This window comes from Pristiophorus japonicus, unplaced genomic scaffold (genome assembly GCF_044704955.1).
Source record: "Pristiophorus japonicus isolate sPriJap1 unplaced genomic scaffold, sPriJap1.hap1 HAP1_SCAFFOLD_99, whole genome shotgun sequence".
NCBI lineage: Eukaryota > Metazoa > Chordata > Chondrichthyes > Pristiophoridae > Pristiophorus > Pristiophorus japonicus.
The window spans coordinates 2,028,988-2,046,282 of record NW_027254919.1 but is presented as its reverse complement, the minus strand read 5'-3'; the positions used below and the strand labels follow the sequence as shown (position 1 = coordinate 2,046,282).

The window sequence follows — 17,295 nt, the reverse complement described above, 5'->3', positions numbered from 1 at the left end:
GAATAAATGCAATGCCTTTTGAAATGCATGGATTGCACTCAACAAAACGTTGCATTTTCTTTTCATGCCAAGCATTTTGCATGAATGCATTGCAATGCTAACACACGATTTACCTGGCAAGACTGAAGTACAATCTGTGCTGAACAGTTTGAAACAGAAACAGCTATTTGAGAACCCATAGCCTCAATGGCATCTGTGTGAATTGCTCTGCATCGATAATTAACAGACCGTAAATAGGTGAAACTGACGCTGTGAATGCAAAAATTTCAATCCAAAGTGTAATGTTGGAGTTGATTTTGTACATTTTGAGGAATGTTTCAAATGGACGACCGTAGTTGATTCCATGGTGAAATGGTGATCACTCTGGACTCTAAACTCTAGCAATCCTCGTTCAAATCTCAGGGGAGCCTGAATGTTTGTTGTCCCAGCTGCTGGAAATTCAGGTCAAACAAGTAAAAAACTGCAGGTTTGCAGTTTTGTTGCCTTTGACATTGATGCTTGATCTGCAAGTCGAGTTTTCAAATCGTGTGTTCAACCGGCAGTTACCTGTTCCAATCAGCAGAGTAGAAATTAGTTTGCTGTTTCATGCTACCTTTGCCTGCACAATGTGTGCTGAGATTATCTGTGCAATATGCACTTTGCAAGAGGAATAAAAGCAACGCCTTTTGAAATGCACGCAGAGCATGGATTGCACTCAACAAAAAGTTGCATTTTCTTTTCATGCCAAGCATTTTGCATGAATGCATTGCAATGCCAACGCACATTTACCTGGCAAGACTGAAGTACAAGCTGTGATGAACAGTGTGAAACAGAAACAGCTATTTGAGAAGCCATTGCCTCAACGGCATCTGTGTGAATTGCTCTGCATCGATAATTAACAGAGCGTAAAGAGGTGAAACTGACGCTGTGAATGCAAAAAGGACAATCCAAAGTGTAATGTTGGCATTGATTTGGCAGATTTTGAGAAAGCTTTCAAATGTTTTGGCATAGTTGGTTCCATGGTGTAATGGTGAGCACTCTGGACTTTGAATCCAGCAATCTGAGTTCAAATCTCGGTGAAACCTGAATGTTTGTTGTCCCAACTGCTGAAAATTTGGACCAAGCATGTCGAAGGCTGCTGTTTGGCAGTTTTGTTGACTTTGTCATTGATGCTTGATCTGCAAGTCGAGTTTTCAAATCGTGTGTTCAACCGGCAGTTACCTGTTCCAATCAGCAGAGTAGAAATTAGTTTGCTGTTTCATGCTACCTTTGCCTGCACAATGTGTGCTGAGATTATCTGTGCAATATGCACTTCGCAAGAGGAATAAAAGCAACGCCTTTTGAAATGCATGCAGTACATGGTTTGCACTCAACAAAACGTTGCATTTTCTTTTCATGCCAAGCATTATGCATGAATGCATTGCAATGCCAATGCACGTTTTACCTGGCAAGACTGAAGTACAAGCTGTGATGAACAGTGTGAAACAGAAACAGCTATTTGAAAAGCCATTGCCTCAACGGCATCTGTGTGAATTGCTCTGCATCGATAATTAACAGAGCGTAAAGAGGTGAAACTGACGCTGTGAATGCAAAAAGGACAATCCAAAGTGTCATGTTGGAATTGATTTGGCAGATTTTGAGAAAGCTTTCAAATGTTTTGGCATAGTTGGTTCCATGGTGTAATGGTGAGCACTCTGGACTCTGAATCCAGCGAGCCGAGTTCAAATCTCGGTGGAACCTGAATGTTTGTTGTCCCAGCTGCTGAAAATTTGGACCAAGCATGCAGAAGGCTGCTGTTTGGCAGTTTTGTTGCCTTTGTCATTGATGCTTGATCTGCAAGTCGAGTTTTCAAATCGTGTGTTCAACCGGCAGTTACCTGTTCCAATCAGCAGAGTAGAAATTAGTTTGCTGTTTAATGCTGCCTTTGCCTGCACAATGTGTGCTGAGATTATCTGTGCAATATGCACTCCGCAGCATGAATAAACGCAATGCCTTTTGAAATGCATGGATTGCACTCAACAAAACGTTGCATTTTCTTTTCATGCCAAGCATTTTGCATGAATGCATTGCAATGCTAACACACGTTTTACCTGGCAAGACTGAAGTACAATCTGTGCTGAACAGTTTGAAACAGAAACAGCTATTTGAGAACCCATAGCCTCAACGGCATCTGTGTGAATTGCTCTGCATCGATAATTAACAGACCGTAAATAGGTGAAACTGACGCTGTGAATGCAAAAATATCAATCCAAAGTGTAATGTTGGAGTTGATTTTGTACATTTTGAGGAATGTTTCAAATGGACGACCGTAGTTGATTCCATGGTGAAATGGTGATCACTCTGGACTCTAAACTCTAGCAATCCTCGTTCAAATCTCAGGGGAGCCTGAATGTTTGTTGTCCCAGCTGCTGAAAATTCAGGTCAAACAAGTAAAAAACTGCAGGTTTGCAGTTTTGTTGCCTTTGACATTGATGCTTGATCTGCAAGTCGAGTTTTCAAATCGTGTGTTCAACCGGCAGTTCCCTGTTCCAATCAGCAGAGGAAAAATTAGTTTGCTGTTTCATGCTGCATAATGTGTGCTGAGATTATCTGTGCAATATGCATTCCTCAGGATGAATAAATGCAACGCCTTTTGAAATGCATGCAGTACATGGTTTGCACTCAACAAAACGTTGCATTTTCTTTTCATGCCAAGCATTTTGCATGAATGCATTGCAATGCCAACGCACGTTTTACCTGCCAAGACTGAAGTACAATCTGTGCTGAACAGTGTGAAACAGAAACAGATATTATGAGAATCCATTGCCTCAACGGCATCTGTGTGAATTGCTCTGCATTGATAATTAACAGACCGTAAAGAGGTGAAATTGATGCTGTGAATGTAAAAAGGACAATCCAAAGTGTAATGTTGGAATTGATTTGGCAGATTTTGAGAAAGCTTTCAAATGTTTTGGCATAGTTGGTTCCATGGTGTAATGGTGAGCACTCTGGACTTTGAATCCAGCGATCCGAGTTCAAATCTCGGTGGAACCTGAATGTTTGTTGTCCCAACTGCTGAAAATTTGGAACAAGCATGTAGAAGGCTGCTATTTGGCAGTTTTGTTGACTTTGTCATTGATGCTTGATCTGCAAGTCGAGTTTACAAATCGTGTGTTCAACCGACAGTTACCTGTTCCAATCAGCAGAGTAGAAATTAGTTTGCTGTTTCATGCTACCTTTGCCTGCACAATGTGTGCTGAGATTATCTGTGCAATATGCACTTCGCAAGAGGAATAAAAGCAACGCCTTTTGAAATGCACGCAGAGCATGGATTGCACTCAACAAAAAGTTGCATTTTCTTTTCATGCCAAGCATTTTCCATGAATGCATAGCAATGCCAACGCACATTTACCTGGCAAGACTGAAGTACACGCTGTGATGAACAGTGTGAAACAGAAACAGCTATTTGAGAAGCCATTGCCTCAACGGCATCTGTGTGAATTGCTCTGCATCGATAATTAACAGAGCGTAAAGAGGTGAAACTGACGCTGTGAATGCAAAAAGGACAATCCAAAGTGTAATGTTGGAATTGATTTGGCAGATTTTGAGAAAGCTTTCAAATGTTTTGGCATAGTTGGTTCCATGGTGTAATGGTGAGCACTCTGAACTCTGAGTCCAGCGATCTGAGTTCAAATCTCGGTGGAACCTGAATGTTTGTTGTCCCAGCTGCTGAAAATTTGGACCAAGCATGTAGAAGGCTGCTGTTTGGCAGTTTTGTTGCCTTTGTCATTGATGCTTGATCTGCAAGTCGAGTTTTCAAATCGTGTGTTCAACCGGCAGTTACCTGTTCCAATCAGCAGAGTAGAAATTAGTTTGCTGTTTAATGCTGCCTTTGCCTGCACAATGTGTGCTGAGATTATCTGTGCAATATGCACTCCGCAGCATGAATAAATGCAATGCCTTTTGAAATGCATGGATTGCACTCAACAAAACGTTGCATTTTCTTTTCATGCCAAGCATTTTGCATGAATGCATTGCAATGCTAACACACGATTTACCTGGCAAGACTGAAGTACAATCTGTGCTGAACAGTTTGAAACAGAAACAGCTATTTGAGAACCCATAGCCTCAATGGCATCTGTGTGAATTGCTCTGCATCGATAATTAACAGACCGTAAATAGGTGAAACTGACGCTGTGAATGCAAAAAGGACAATCCAAAGTGTAATGTTGGAGTTGATTTTGTACATTTTGAGGAATGTTTCAAATGGACGACCGTAGTTGATTCCATGGTGAAATGGTGATCACTCTGGACTCTAAACTCTAGCAATCCTCGTTCAAATCTCAGGGGAGCCTGAATGTTTGTTGTCCCAGCTGCTGGAAATTCAGGTCAAACAAGTAAAAAACTGCAGGTTTGCAGTTTTGTTGCCTTTGACATTGATGCTTGATCTGCAAGTCGAGTTTTCAAATCGTGTGTTCAACCGGCAGTTACCTGTTCCAATCAGCAGAGTAGAAATTAGTTTGCTGTTTCATGCTACCTTTGCCTGCACAATGTGTGCTGAGATTATCTGTGCAATATGCACTTTGCAAGAGGAATAAAAGCAACGCCTTTTGAAATGCACGCAGAGCATGGATTGCACTCAACAAAAAGTTGCATTTTCTTTTCATGCCAAGCATTTTGCATGAATGCATTGCAATGCCAACGCACATTTACCTGGCAAGACTGAAGAACAAGCTGTGATGAACAGTGTGAAACAGAAACAGCTATTTGAGAAGCCATTGCCTCAACGGCATCTGTGTGAATTGCTCTGCATCGATAATTAACAGAGCGTAAAGAGGTGAAACTGACGCTGTGAATGCAAAAAGGACAATCCAAAGTGTAATGTTGGCATTGATTTGGCAGATTTTGAGAAAGCTTTCAAATGTTTTGGCATAGTTGGTTCCATGGTGTAATGGTGAGCACTCTGGACTTTGAATCCAGCAATCTGAGTTCAAATCTCGGTGGAACCTGAATGTTTGTTGTCCCAGCTGCTGAAAATTTGCACCAAGCATGTGGAAGGCTGCTGTTTGGTAGTTTTGTTGCCTTTGTCATTGATGATTGATCTCCAAGTCCAGTTTTCAACCGGCAGTTAGCTGTTCCAATCAGCAGAGTAGAAATTAGTTTGCTGTTTCATGCTGCCTTTGCCTGCACAATGTGTGCTGAGATTATCTGTGCAATATGCACTCCGCAGCATGAATAAACGCAATGCCTTTTGAAATGCATGGATTGCACTCAACAAAACGTTGCATTTTCTTTTCATGCCAAGCATTTTGCATGAATGCATTGCAATGCTAACACACGTTTTACCTGGCAAGACTGAAGTACAATCTGTGCTGAACAGTTTGAAACAGAAACAGCTATTATGAGAATCCATTGCCTCAACGGCATCTGTGTGAATTGCTCTGCATTGATAATTAACAGACCGTAAAGAGGTGAAACTGACGCTGTGAATGCAAAAAGGACAATCCAAAGTGTAATGTTGGAATTGATTTGGCAGATTTTGAGAAAGCTTTCAAAGGTTTTGGCATAGTTGGTTCCATGGTGTAATGGTGAGCACTCTAGACTTTGAATCCAGCGATCCGAGTTCAAATCTTGGTGGAACCTGAATGTTTGTTGTCCCAACTGCTGAAAATTTGGACCAAGCATGTAGAAGGCTGCTGTTTGGCAGTTTTGTTGACTTTGTCATTGATGCTTGATCTGCAAGTCGAGTTTTCAAATCGTGTGTTCAACCGGCAGTTACCTGTTCCAATCAGCAGAGTAGAAATTAGTTTGCTGTTTCATGCTACCTTTGCCTGCACAATATGTGCTGAGATTATCTGTGCAATATGCACTTCGCAAGAGGAATAAAAGCAACGCCTTTTGAAATGCATGCAGTACATGGTTTGCACTCAACAAAACGTTGCATTTTCTTTTCATGCCAAGCATTATGCATGAATGCATTGCAATGCCAATGCACGTTTTACCTGGCAAGACTGAAGTACAAGCTGTGATGAACAGTGTGAAACAGAAACAGCTATTTGAGAAGCCATTGCCTCAACGGCATCTGTGTGAATTGCTCTGCATCGATAATTAACAGACCGTAAATCGGTGAAACTGACGCTGTGAATGCAAAAAGGACAATCCAAAGTGTAATGTTGGAATTGATTTGGCAGATTTTGAGAAAGCTTTCAAATGTTTTGGCATAGTTGGTTCCATGGTGTAATGGTGAGCACTCTGGACTCTGAATCCAGTGATCCGAGTTCAAATCTCGGTGGAACCTGAATGTTTGTTGTCCCAGCTGCTGAAAATTTGGACCAAGCATGTAGAAGGCTGCTGTTTGGCTGTTTTGTTGCCTTTGTCATTGATGCTTGATCTGCAAGTCGAATTTTCAAATCGTGTGTTCAACCGGCAGTTACCTGTTCCAATCAGCAGAGTAGAAATTAGTTTGCTGTTTAATGCTGCCTTTGCCTGCACAATGTGTGCTGAGATTATCTGTGCAATATGCATTCCTCAGGATGAATAAATGCAACGCCTTTTGAAATGCATGCAGTACATGGTTTGCACTCAACAAAACGTTGCATTTTCTTTTCATGCCAAGCATTTTGCATGAATGCATTGCAATGCCAACGCACGTTTTACCTGGCAAGACTGAAGTACAATCTGTGCTGAACAGTGTGAAATAGAAACAGATATTATGAGAAGCCATTGCCTCAACGGCATCTGTGTGAATTGCTCTGCATTGATAATTAACAGACCGTAAAGATGTGAAACTGATGCTGTGAATGCAAAAAGGACAATCCAAAGTGTAATGTTGGAATTGATTTGGCAGATTTTGAGAAAGCTTTCAAATATTTTGGCATAGTTCGTTCCATGGTGTAATGGTGAGCACTCTGGACTTTGAATCCAGCGATCCGAGTTCAAATCTCGGTGGAACCTGAATGTTTGTTGTCCCAACTGCTGAAAATTTGGACCAAGCATGTCGAAGGCTGCTATTTGGCAGTTTTGTTGACTTTGTCATTGATGCTTGATCTGCAAGTCGAGTTTTCAAATCGTGTGTTCAACCGGCAGTTTCCTGTTCCAATCAGTAGAGGAAAAATTAGTTTGCTGTTTAATGCTGCCTTTGCCTGCACAATGTGTGCTGAGATTATCTGTGCAATATGCACTTCACAAGAGGAATAAAGCAACGCCTTTTGAAATGCATGCAGAGCATGGATTGCACTCAACAAAACGTTGCATTTTCTTTTCATGCCAAGCATTTTGCATGAATGCATTGCAATGCCAACGCACATTTACCTGGCAAGACTGAAGTACAAGCTGTGATGAACAGTTTGAAACAGAAACAGCTATTTGAGAAGCCATTGCCTCAACGGAATCTGTGTGAATTGCTCTGCATCGATAATTAACAGAGCGTAAATCGGTGAAACTGACGCTGTGAATGCAAAAAGGACAATCCAAAGTGTAATGTTGGAATTGATTTGGCAGATTTTGAGAAAGCATTCAAATGTTTTGGCATAGTTGGTTCCATGGTGTAATGGTGAGCACTGTGGACTCTGAATCCAGCTATCCGAGTTCAAATCTCGGTGGAACCTGAATGTGTGTTGTCCCAGCTGCTGAAAATTTGGAACAAGCATGTAGAAGGCTGCTATTTGGCAGTTTTGTTGCCTTTGTCATTGATGCTTGATGTGCAAGTCGAGTTTTCAAATCGTGTGTTCAACCAGCAGTTTCCTGTTCCAATCAGCAGAGGAAAAATTAGTTTGCTGTTTCATGCTGCATAATGTGTGCTGAGATTATCTGTGCAATCGGCATTCCTCAGGATGAATAAATGCAACGCCTTTTGAAATGCATGCAGTACATGGTTTGCACTCAACAAAACGTTGCATTTTCTTTTCATGCCAAGCATTATGCATGAATGCATTGCAATGCCAACGCACGTTTTACCTGCCAAGACTGAAGTACAATCTGTGCTGAACAGTGTGAAACAGAAACAGATATTATGAGAAGCCATTGCCTCAACGGCATCTGTGTGAATTGCTCTGCATCGATAATTAACAGAGCGTAAAGAGGTGAAACTGACGCTGTGAATGCAAAAATTTCAATCCAAAGTGTAATGTTGGAGTTGATTTTGTACATTTTGAGGAATGTTTCAAATGGACGACCGTAGTTGATTCCATGGTGAAATGGTGATCACTCTGGACTCTAAACTCTAGCAATCCTCGTTCAAATCTCAGGGGAGCCTGAATGTTTGTTGTCCCAGCTGCTGGAAATTCAGGTCAAACAAGTAAAAAACTGCAGGTTTGCAGTTTTGTTGCCTTTGACATTGATGCTTGATCTGCAAGTCGAGTTTTCAAATCGTGTGTTCAACCGGCAGTTCCCTGTTCCAATCAGCAGAGGAAAAATTAGTTTGCTGTTTCATGCTGCATAATGTGTGCTGAGATTATCTGTGCAATAGGCATTCCTCAGGATGAATAAATGCAACGCCTTTTGAAATGCATGCAGTACATGGTTTGCACTCAACAAAACGTTGCATTTTCTTTTCATGCCAAGCATTATGCATGAATGCATTGCAATGCCAACGCACGTTTTACCTGCCAAGACTGAAGTACAATCTGTGCTGAACAGTGTGAAACAGAAACAGATATTATGAGAAGCCATTGCCTCAACGGCATCTGTGTGAATTGCTCTGCATCGATAATTAACAGAGCGTAAAGAGGTGAAACTGACGCTGTGAATGCAAAAAGGACAATCCAAAGTGTAATGTTGGAATTGATTTGGCAGATTTTGAGAAAGCTTTCAAATGTTTTGGCATAGTTGGTTCCATGGTGTAATGGTGAGCACTTTGGACTTTGAATCCAGCTATCCGAGTTCAAATTTCGGTGGAACCTGAATGTTTGTTGTCCCAGCTGCTGAAAATTTGGACCAAGCATGTCGAAGGCTGCTGTTTGGCAGTTTTGTTGCCTTTGTCATTGATGCTTGATCTGCAAGTCGAGTTTTCAAATCGTGTGTTCAACCGGCAGTTACCTGTTCCAATCAGCAGAGGAAAAATTAGTTTGCTGTTTCATGCTGCCTTTGCCTGCATAATGTGTGCTGAGATTATCTGTGCAATATGCATTCCTCAGGATGAATAAATGCAATGCCTTTTGAAATGCATGCAGTACATGGTTTGCACTCAACAAAACGTTGAATTTTCTTTTCATGCCAAGCATTTTGCATGAATGCATTGCAATGCTAACACATGTTTTACCTGGCAAGACTGAAGTACAATCTGTGCTGAACAGTTTGAAACAGAAACAGCTATTTGAGAACCCATAGCCTCAACGGCATCTGTGTGAATTGCTCTGCATCGATAATTAACAGACCGTAAATAGGTGAAACTGACGCTGTGAATGCAAAAATATCAATCCAAAGTGTAATGTTGGAGTTGATTTTGTAGATTTTGAGGAATGTTTCAAATGGGCGACCGTAGTTGATTCCATGGTGAAATGGTGAGCACTCTGGACTCTAAACTCTAGCAATTCTGGTTCAAATCTCAGGGGAACCTGAATGCTTGTTGTCCCAGCTGCTGGAAATTCAGGTCAAACAAGTAAAAAACTGCAGGTTTGCAGTTTTGTTGCCTTTGACATTGATGCTTGATCTGCAAGTCGAGTTTTCAAATCGTGTGTTCAACCGGCAGTTCCCTGTTTTAATCAGCAGAGGAAAAATTAGTTTGCTGTTTCATGCTGCATAATGTGTGCTGAGATTATCTGTGCAATATGCATTCCTCAGGATGAATAAATGCAACGCCTTTTGAAATGCATGCAGTACATGGTTTGCACTCAACAAAACGTTGCATTTTCTTTTCATGCCAAGCATTTTGCATGAATGCATTGCAATGCCAACGCACATTTACCTGGCAAGACTGAAGTACAAGCTGTGATGAACAGTGTAAAACAGAAACAGCTATTTGAGAAGCCATTGCCTCAACGGCATCTGTGTGAATTGCTCTGCATCGATAATTAACAGAGCGTAAAGAGGTGAAACTGACGCTGTGAATGCAAAAAGGACAATCCAAAGTGTAATGTTGGAATTGATTTGGCAGATTTTGAGAAAGCTTTCAAATGTTTTGGCATAGTTGGTTCCATGGTGTAATGGTGAGCACTCTGGACTCTGAATCCAGCGATCCGAGTTCAAATCTCGGTGGAACCTGAATGTTTGTTGTCCCAGCTGCTGAAAATTTGGACCAAGCATGTAGAAGGCTGCTGTTTGGCAGTTTTGTTGCCTTTGTCATTGATGCTTGATCTGCAAGTCGAGTTTTCAAATCGTGTGTTCAACCGGCAGTTACCTGTTCCAATCAGCAGAGGAAAAATTAGTTTGCTGTTTCATGCTGCCTTTGCCTGCATAATGTGTGCTGAGATTATCTGTGCAATATGCACTCCGCAGCATGAATAAACGCAATGCATGGATTGCACTAAACAAAACGTTGCATTTTCTTTTCATGCCAAGCATTTTGCATGAATGCATTGCAATGCGAACACACGTTTTACCTGGCAAGACTGAAGTACAATCTGTGCTGAACAGTTTGAAACAGAAACAGCTATTTGAGAACCCATAGCCTCAACGGCATCTGTGTGAATTGCTCTGCATCGATAATTAACAGACCGTAAATAGGTGAAACTGACGGTGTGAATGCAAAACGGACAATCCAAAGTGTAATGTTGGAATTGATTTGGCAGATTTTGAGAAAGCTTTCAAATGTTTTGGCATAGTTGGTTCCATGGTGTAATGGTGAGCACTTTGGACTCTGAATCCAGCGATCCGAGTTCAAATTTCGGTGGAACCTGAATGTTTGTTGTCCCAGCTGCTGAAAATTTGGACCAAGCATGTAGAAGGGTGCTGTTTGGCAGTTTTGTTGCCTTTGTCATTGATGCATGATCTGCAAGTCGAGTTTTCAAATCGTGTGTTCAACCGGCAGTTACCTGTTCCAATCAGTGGAGGAAAAATTAGTTTGCTGTTTCATGCTGCCTTTGCCTGCATAATGTGTGCTGAGATTATCTGTGCAATATGCATTCCTCAGGATGAATAAATGCAATGCCTTTTGAAATGCATGCAGTACATGGTTTGCACTCAACAAAACGTTGAATTTTCTTTTCATGCCAAGCATTTTGCATGAATGCATTGCAATGCTAACACACGTTTTACCTGGCAAGACTGAAGTACAATCTGTGCTGAACAGTTTGAAACAGAAACAGCTATTTGAGAACCCACAGCCTCAACGGCATCTGTGTGAATTGCTCTGCATCGATAATTAACAGAGCGTAAATCGGTGAAACTGACGCTGTGAATGCAAAAAGGACAATCCAAAGTGTAATGTTGGAATTGATTTGGCAGATTTTGAGAAAGCTTTCAAATGTTTTGGCATAGTTGGTTCCATGGTGTAATGGTGAGCACTCTGGACTCTGAATCCAGCGATCCGAGTTCTAATCTCGGTGGAACCTGAATGTTTGTTGTCCCAGCTGCTGATAATTTGGACCAAGCATGTAGAAGGCTGCTGTTTGGCAGTTTTATTGACTTTGTCATTGATGCTTGATCTGCAAGTCGAGTTTTCAAATCGTGTGTTCAACCGGCAGTTACCTGTTCCAATCAGCAGAGTAGAAATTAGTTTGCTGTTTAATGCTGCCTTTGCCTGCACAATGTGTGCTGAGATTATCTGTGCAATATGCACTCCGCAGCATGAATAAACGCAATGCCTTTTGAAATGCATGGATTGCACTCAACAAAACGTTGCATTTTCTTTTCATGCCAAGCATTTTGCATGAATGCATTGCAATGCTAATACACGTTTTACCTGGCAAGACTGAAGTACAATCTGTGCTGAACAGTTTGAAACAGAAACAGCTATTTGAGAACCCATAGCCTCAACGGCATCTGTGTGAATTGCTCTGCATCGATAATTAACAGACCGTAAATAGGTGAAACTGACGCTGTGAATGCAAAAATATCAATCCAAAGTGTAATGTTGGAGTTGATTTTGTAGATTTTGAGGAATGTTTCAAATGGGCGACCGTAGTTGATTCCATGGTGAAATGGTGAGCACTCTGGACTCTAAACTCGAGCAATCCTCGTTCAAATCTCAGGGGAGCCTGAATGCTTGTTGTCCCAGGTGCTGGAAATTCAGGTCAAACAAATAAAAAACTGCAGGTTTGCAGATTTGTTGCCTTTGACATTGATGCTTGATCTGCAAGTCGAGTTTTCAAATCGTGTGTTCAACTGGCAGTTCCCTGTTCCAATCAGCAGAGGAAAAATTAGTTTGCTCTTTCATGCTGCATAATGTGTGCTGAGATTATCTGTGCAATAGGCATTCCTCAGGATGAATAAATGCAACGCCTTTTGAAATGCATGCAGTACATGGTTTGCACTCAACAAAACGTTGCATTTTCTTTTCATGCCAAGCATTATGCATGAATGCATTGCAATGCCAACACACGTTTTACCTGCCAAGACTGAAGTACAATCTGTGCTGAACAGTGTGAAACAGAAACAGATGTTATGAGAAGTCATTGCCTCAACGGCATCTGTGTGAATTGCTCTGCATCGATAATTAACAGACCGTAAATCGGTGAAACTGACGCTGTGAATGCAAAAAGGACAATCCAAAGTGTAATGTTGGAATTGATTTGGCAGATTTTGAGAAAGCTTTCAAATGTTTTGGCATAGTTGGTTCCATGGTGTAATGGTGAGCACTCTGGACTCTGAATCCAGCGATCCGAGTTCAAATCTCGGTGGAACCTGAATGTTTGTTGTCCCAGCTGCTGAAAATTTGGACCAAGCATGTAGAAGGCTGCTGTTTGACAGTTTTGTTGCCTTTGTCATTGATGCTTGATCTGCAAGTCGAGTTTTCAAATCGTGTGTTCAACCGGCAGTTACCTGTTCCAATCAGCAGAGTAGAAATTAGTTTGCTGTTTCATGCTACCTTTGCCTGCACAATGTGTGCTGAGATTATCTGTGCAATATGCACTTCGCAAGAGGAATAAAAGCAACGCCTTTTGAAATGCACGCAGAGCATGGATTGCACTCAACAAAAAGTTGCATTTTCTTTTCATGCCAAGCATTTTGCATGAATGCATTGCAATGCCAACGCACATTTACCTGGCAAGACTGAAGTACAAGCTGTGATGAACAGTGTGAAACAGAAACAGCTATTTGAGAAGCCATTGCCTCAACGGCATCTGTGTGAATTGCTCTGCATCGATAATTAACAGAGCGTAAAGAGGTGAAACTGACGCTGTGAATGCAAAAAGGACAATCCAAAGTGTAATGTTGGAATTGATTTGGCAGATTTTGAGAAAGCTTTCAAATGTTTTGGCATAGTTGGTTCCATGGTGTAATGGTGAGCACTCTGGACTCTGAATCCAGCGATCCGAGTTCAAATCTCGGTGGAACCTGAATGTTTGTTGTCCCAGCTGCTGAAAATTTGGACCAAGCATGTAGAAGGCTGCTGTTTGGCAGTTTTATTGACTTTGTCATTGATGCTTGATCTGCAAGTCGAGTTTTCAAATCGTGTGTTCAACCGGCAGTTACCTGTTCCAATCAGCAGAGTAGAAATTAGTTTGCTGTTTAATGCTGCCTTTGCCTGCACAATGTGTGCTGAGATTATCTGTGCAATATGCACTCCGCAGCATGAATAAACGCAATGCCTTTTGAAATGCATGGATTGCACTCAACAAAACGTTGCATTTTCTTTTCATGCCAAGCATTTTGCATGAATGCATTGCAATGCTAACACACGTTTTACCTGGCAAGACTGAAGTACAATCTGTGCTGAACAGTTTGAAACAGAAACAGCTATTTGAGAACCCATAGCCTCAACGGCATCTGTGTGAATTGCTCTGCATCGATAATTAACAGACCGTAAATAGGTGAAACTGACGCTGTGAATGCAAAAATATCAATCCAAAGTGTAATGTTGGAGTTGATTTTGTAGATTTTGAGGAATGTTTCAAATGGGCGACCGTAGTTGATTCCATGGTGAAATGGTGAGCACTCTGGACTCTAAACTCGAGCAATCCTCGTTCAAATCTCAGGGGAGCCTGAATGCTTGTTGTCCCAGCTGCTGGAAATTCAGGTCAAACAAGTAAAAAACTGCAGGTTTGCAGATTTGTTGCCTTTGACATTGATGCTTGATCTGCAAGTCGAGTTTTCAAATCGTGTGTTCAACTGGTAGTTCCCTGTTCCAATCAGCAGAGGAAAAATTAGTTTGCTGTTTCATGCTGCATAATGTGTGCTGAGATTATCTGTGCAATAGGCATTCCTCAGGATGAATAAATGCAACGCCTTTTGAAATGCATGCAGTACATGGTTTGCACTCAACAAAACGTTGCATTTTCTTTTCATGCCAAGCATTATGCATGAATGCATTGCAATGCCAACGCACGTTTTACCTGCCAAGACTGAAGTACAATCTGTGCTGAACAGTGTGAAAGAGAAACAGATATTATGAGAAGCCATTGCCTCAACGGCATCTGTGTGAATTGCTCTGCATCGATAATTAACAGACCGTAAATCGGTGAAACTGACGCTGTGAATGCAAAAAGGACAATCCAAAGTGTAATGTTGGAATTGATTTGGCAGATTTTGAGAAAGCTTTCAAATGTTTTGGCATAGTTGGTTCCATGGTGTAATGGTGAGCACTCTGGACTCTGAATCCAGCGATCCGAGTTCAAATCTCGGTGGAACCTGAATGTTTGTTGTCCCAGCTGCTGAAAATTTAGACCAAGCATGTAGAAGGCTGCTGTTTGGCAGTTTTGTTGCCTTTGTCATTGATGCTTGATCTGCAAGTCGAGTTTTCAAATCGTGTGTTCAACCGGCAGTTACCTGTTCCAATCAGCAGAGGAAAAATTAGTTTGCTGTTTCATGCTGCCTTTGCCTGCATAATGTGTGCTGAGATTATCTGTGCAATATGCATTCCTCAGGATGAATAAATGCAACGCCTTTTGAAATGCATGCAGTACATGGTTTGCACTCAACAAAACGTTGCATTTTCTTTTCATGCCAAGCATTTTGCATGAATGCATTGCAATGCCAACGCACGTTTTACCTGGCAAGACTGAAGTACAATCTGTGCTGAACAGTGTGAAATAGAAACAGATATTATGAGAAGCCATTGCCTCAACGGCATCTGTGTGAATTGCTCTGCATTGATAATTAACAGACCGTAAATATGTGAAACTGATGCTGTGAATGCAAAAAGGACAATCCAAAGTGTAATGTTGGAATTGATTTGGCAGATTTTGAGAAAGCTTTCAAATATTTTGGCATAGTTGGTTCCATGGTGTAATGGTGAGCACTCTGGACTTTGAATCCAGCGATCCGAGTTCAAATCTTGGTGGAACCTGAATGTTTGTTGTCCCAGCTGCTGAAAATTTGGACCAAGCATGTAGAAGGCTGCTGTTTGGCAGTTTTATTGACTTTGTCATTGATGCTTGATCTGCAAGTCGAGTTTTCAAATCGTGTGTTCAACCGGCAGTTACCTGTTCCAATCAGCAGAGTAGAAATTAGTTTGCTGTTTAATGCTGCCTTTGCCTGCACAATGTGTGCTGAGATTATCTGTGCAATATGCACTCCGCAGCATGAATAAACGCAATGCCTTTTGAAATGCATGGATTGCACTCAACAAAACGTTGCATTTTCTTTTCATGCCAAGCATTTTGCATGAATGCATTGCAATGCTAACACACGTTTTACCTGGCAAGACTGAAGTACAATCTGTGCTGAACAGTTTGAAACAGAAACAGCTATTTGAGAACCCATAGCCTCAACGGCATCTGTGTGAATTGCTCTGCATCGATAATTAACAGACCGTAAATAGGTGAAACTGACGCTGTGAATGCAAAAATATCAATCCAAAGTGTAATGTTGGAGTTGATTTTGTAGATTTTGAGGAATGTTTCAAATGGGCGACCGTAGTTGATTCCATGGTGAAATGGTGATCACTCTGGACTCTAAACTCTAGCAATCCTCGTTCAAATCTCAGGGGAGCCTGAATGCTTGTTGTCCCAGGTGCTGGAAATTCAGGTCAAACAAGTAAAAAACTGCAGGTTTGCAGATTTGTTGCCTTTGACATTGATGCTTGATCTGCAAGTCGAGTTTTCAAATCGTGTGTTCAACTGGCAGTTCCCTGTTCCAATCAGCAGAGGAAAAATTAGTTTGCTCTTTCATGCTGCATAATGTGTGCTGAGATTATCTGTGCAATAGGCATTCCTCAGGATGAATAAATGCAACGCCTTTTGAAATGCATGCAGTACATGGTTTGCACTCAACAAAACGTTGCATTTTCTTTTCATGCCAAGCATTATGCATGAATGCATTGCAATGCCAACGCACGTTTTACCTGCCAAGACTGAAGTACAATCTGTGCTGAACAGTGTGAAACAGAAACAGATGTTATGAGAAGTCATTGCCTCAACGGCATCTGTGTGAATTGCTCTGCATCGATAATTAACAGACCGTAAATCGGTGAAACTGACGCTGTGAATGCAAAAAGGACAATCCAAAGTGTAATGTTGGAATTGATTTGGCAGATTTTGAGAAAGCTTTCAAATGTTTTGGCATAGTTGGTTCCATGGTGTAATGGTGAGCACTCTGGACTCTGAATCCAGCGATCTGAGTTCAAATCTCGGTGGAACCTGAATGTTTGTTGTCCCAGCTGCTGAAAATTTGGACCAAGCATGTAGAAGGCTGCTGTTTGGCAGTTTTGTTGCCTTTGTCATTGATGCTTGATCTGCAAGTCGAGTTTTCAAATCGTGTGTTCAACCGGCAGTTACCTGTTCCAATCAGCAGAGGAAAAATTAGTTTGCTGTTTCATGCTACCTTTGCCTGCACAATGTGTGCTGAGATTATCTGTGCAATATGCACTTCGCAAGAGGAATAAAAGCAACGCCTTTTGAAATGCACGCAGAGCATGGATTGCACTCAACAAAAAGTTGCATTTTCTTTTCATGCCAAGCATTTTGCATGAATGCATTGCAATGCCAACGCACATTTACCTGGCAAGACTGAAGTACAAGCTGTGATGAACAGTGTGAAACAGAAACAGCTATTTGAGAAGCCATTGCCTCAACGGCATCTGTGTGAATTGCTCTGCATCGATAATTAACAGAGCGTAAAGAGGTGAAACTGACGCTGTGAATGCAAAAAGGACAATCCAAAGTGTAATGTTGGAATTGATTTGGCAGATTTTGAGAAAGCTTTCAAATGTTTTGGCATAGTTGGTTCCATGGTGTAATGGTGAGCACTCTGGACTCTGAATCCAGCGATCCGAGTTCAAATCTCGGTGGAACCTGAATG

At 41.4% G+C, this 17,295-nt stretch overlaps 18 non-coding genes across 18 annotated transcripts; all 18 read left to right on the top strand.

Annotated features, from left to right (window-relative positions):
- The first annotated feature begins 992 nt into the window (after positions 1-992).
- trnaq-uug (transfer RNA glutamine (anticodon UUG)) lies at positions 993-1,064 on the top strand. Its single transcript has one exon. It is a non-coding gene; the product is annotated as a tRNA-Gln (tRNA).
- A 583-nt stretch (positions 1,065-1,647) lies between these two features.
- trnaq-cug (transfer RNA glutamine (anticodon CUG)) lies at positions 1,648-1,719 on the top strand. Its single transcript has one exon. It is a non-coding gene; the product is annotated as a tRNA-Gln (tRNA).
- Positions 1,720-2,940: 1,221 nt separating this feature from the next.
- trnaq-uug (transfer RNA glutamine (anticodon UUG)) lies at positions 2,941-3,012 on the top strand. Its single transcript has one exon. It is a non-coding gene; the product is annotated as a tRNA-Gln (tRNA).
- A 1,883-nt stretch (positions 3,013-4,895) lies between these two features.
- On the top strand, positions 4,896-4,967 carry trnaq-uug (transfer RNA glutamine (anticodon UUG)). Its single transcript has one exon. It is a non-coding gene; the product is annotated as a tRNA-Gln (tRNA).
- Positions 4,968-5,529: 562 nt separating this feature from the next.
- Positions 5,530-5,601, top strand: trnaq-uug (transfer RNA glutamine (anticodon UUG)). Its single transcript has one exon. It is a non-coding gene; the product is annotated as a tRNA-Gln (tRNA).
- A 583-nt stretch (positions 5,602-6,184) lies between these two features.
- On the top strand, positions 6,185-6,256 carry trnaq-cug (transfer RNA glutamine (anticodon CUG)). Its single transcript has one exon. It is a non-coding gene; the product is annotated as a tRNA-Gln (tRNA).
- Positions 6,257-6,840: 584 nt separating this feature from the next.
- On the top strand, positions 6,841-6,912 carry trnaq-uug (transfer RNA glutamine (anticodon UUG)). The gene has a single exon. It is a non-coding gene; the product is annotated as a tRNA-Gln (tRNA).
- Positions 6,913-7,493: 581 nt separating this feature from the next.
- Positions 7,494-7,565, top strand: trnaq-cug (transfer RNA glutamine (anticodon CUG)). The gene has a single exon. It is a non-coding gene; the product is annotated as a tRNA-Gln (tRNA).
- A 1,221-nt stretch (positions 7,566-8,786) lies between these two features.
- On the top strand, positions 8,787-8,858 carry trnaq-uug (transfer RNA glutamine (anticodon UUG)). The gene has a single exon. It is a non-coding gene; the product is annotated as a tRNA-Gln (tRNA).
- Positions 8,859-10,086: 1,228 nt separating this feature from the next.
- trnaq-cug (transfer RNA glutamine (anticodon CUG)) lies at positions 10,087-10,158 on the top strand. The gene has a single exon. It is a non-coding gene; the product is annotated as a tRNA-Gln (tRNA).
- A 562-nt stretch (positions 10,159-10,720) lies between these two features.
- Positions 10,721-10,792, top strand: trnaq-cug (transfer RNA glutamine (anticodon CUG)). The gene has a single exon. It is a non-coding gene; the product is annotated as a tRNA-Gln (tRNA).
- Positions 10,793-11,375: 583 nt separating this feature from the next.
- trnaq-cug (transfer RNA glutamine (anticodon CUG)) lies at positions 11,376-11,447 on the top strand. The gene has a single exon. It is a non-coding gene; the product is annotated as a tRNA-Gln (tRNA).
- Positions 11,448-12,668: 1,221 nt separating this feature from the next.
- On the top strand, positions 12,669-12,740 carry trnaq-cug (transfer RNA glutamine (anticodon CUG)). The gene has a single exon. It is a non-coding gene; the product is annotated as a tRNA-Gln (tRNA).
- A 582-nt stretch (positions 12,741-13,322) lies between these two features.
- On the top strand, positions 13,323-13,394 carry trnaq-cug (transfer RNA glutamine (anticodon CUG)). Its single transcript has one exon. It is a non-coding gene; the product is annotated as a tRNA-Gln (tRNA).
- Positions 13,395-14,615: 1,221 nt separating this feature from the next.
- On the top strand, positions 14,616-14,687 carry trnaq-cug (transfer RNA glutamine (anticodon CUG)). The gene has a single exon. It is a non-coding gene; the product is annotated as a tRNA-Gln (tRNA).
- A 584-nt stretch (positions 14,688-15,271) lies between these two features.
- trnaq-uug (transfer RNA glutamine (anticodon UUG)) lies at positions 15,272-15,343 on the top strand. Its single transcript has one exon. It is a non-coding gene; the product is annotated as a tRNA-Gln (tRNA).
- A 1,221-nt stretch (positions 15,344-16,564) lies between these two features.
- On the top strand, positions 16,565-16,636 carry trnaq-cug (transfer RNA glutamine (anticodon CUG)). The gene has a single exon. It is a non-coding gene; the product is annotated as a tRNA-Gln (tRNA).
- Positions 16,637-17,218: 582 nt separating this feature from the next.
- trnaq-cug (transfer RNA glutamine (anticodon CUG)) lies at positions 17,219-17,290 on the top strand. The gene has a single exon. It is a non-coding gene; the product is annotated as a tRNA-Gln (tRNA).
- Positions 17,291-17,295: the final 5 nt, after the last annotated feature.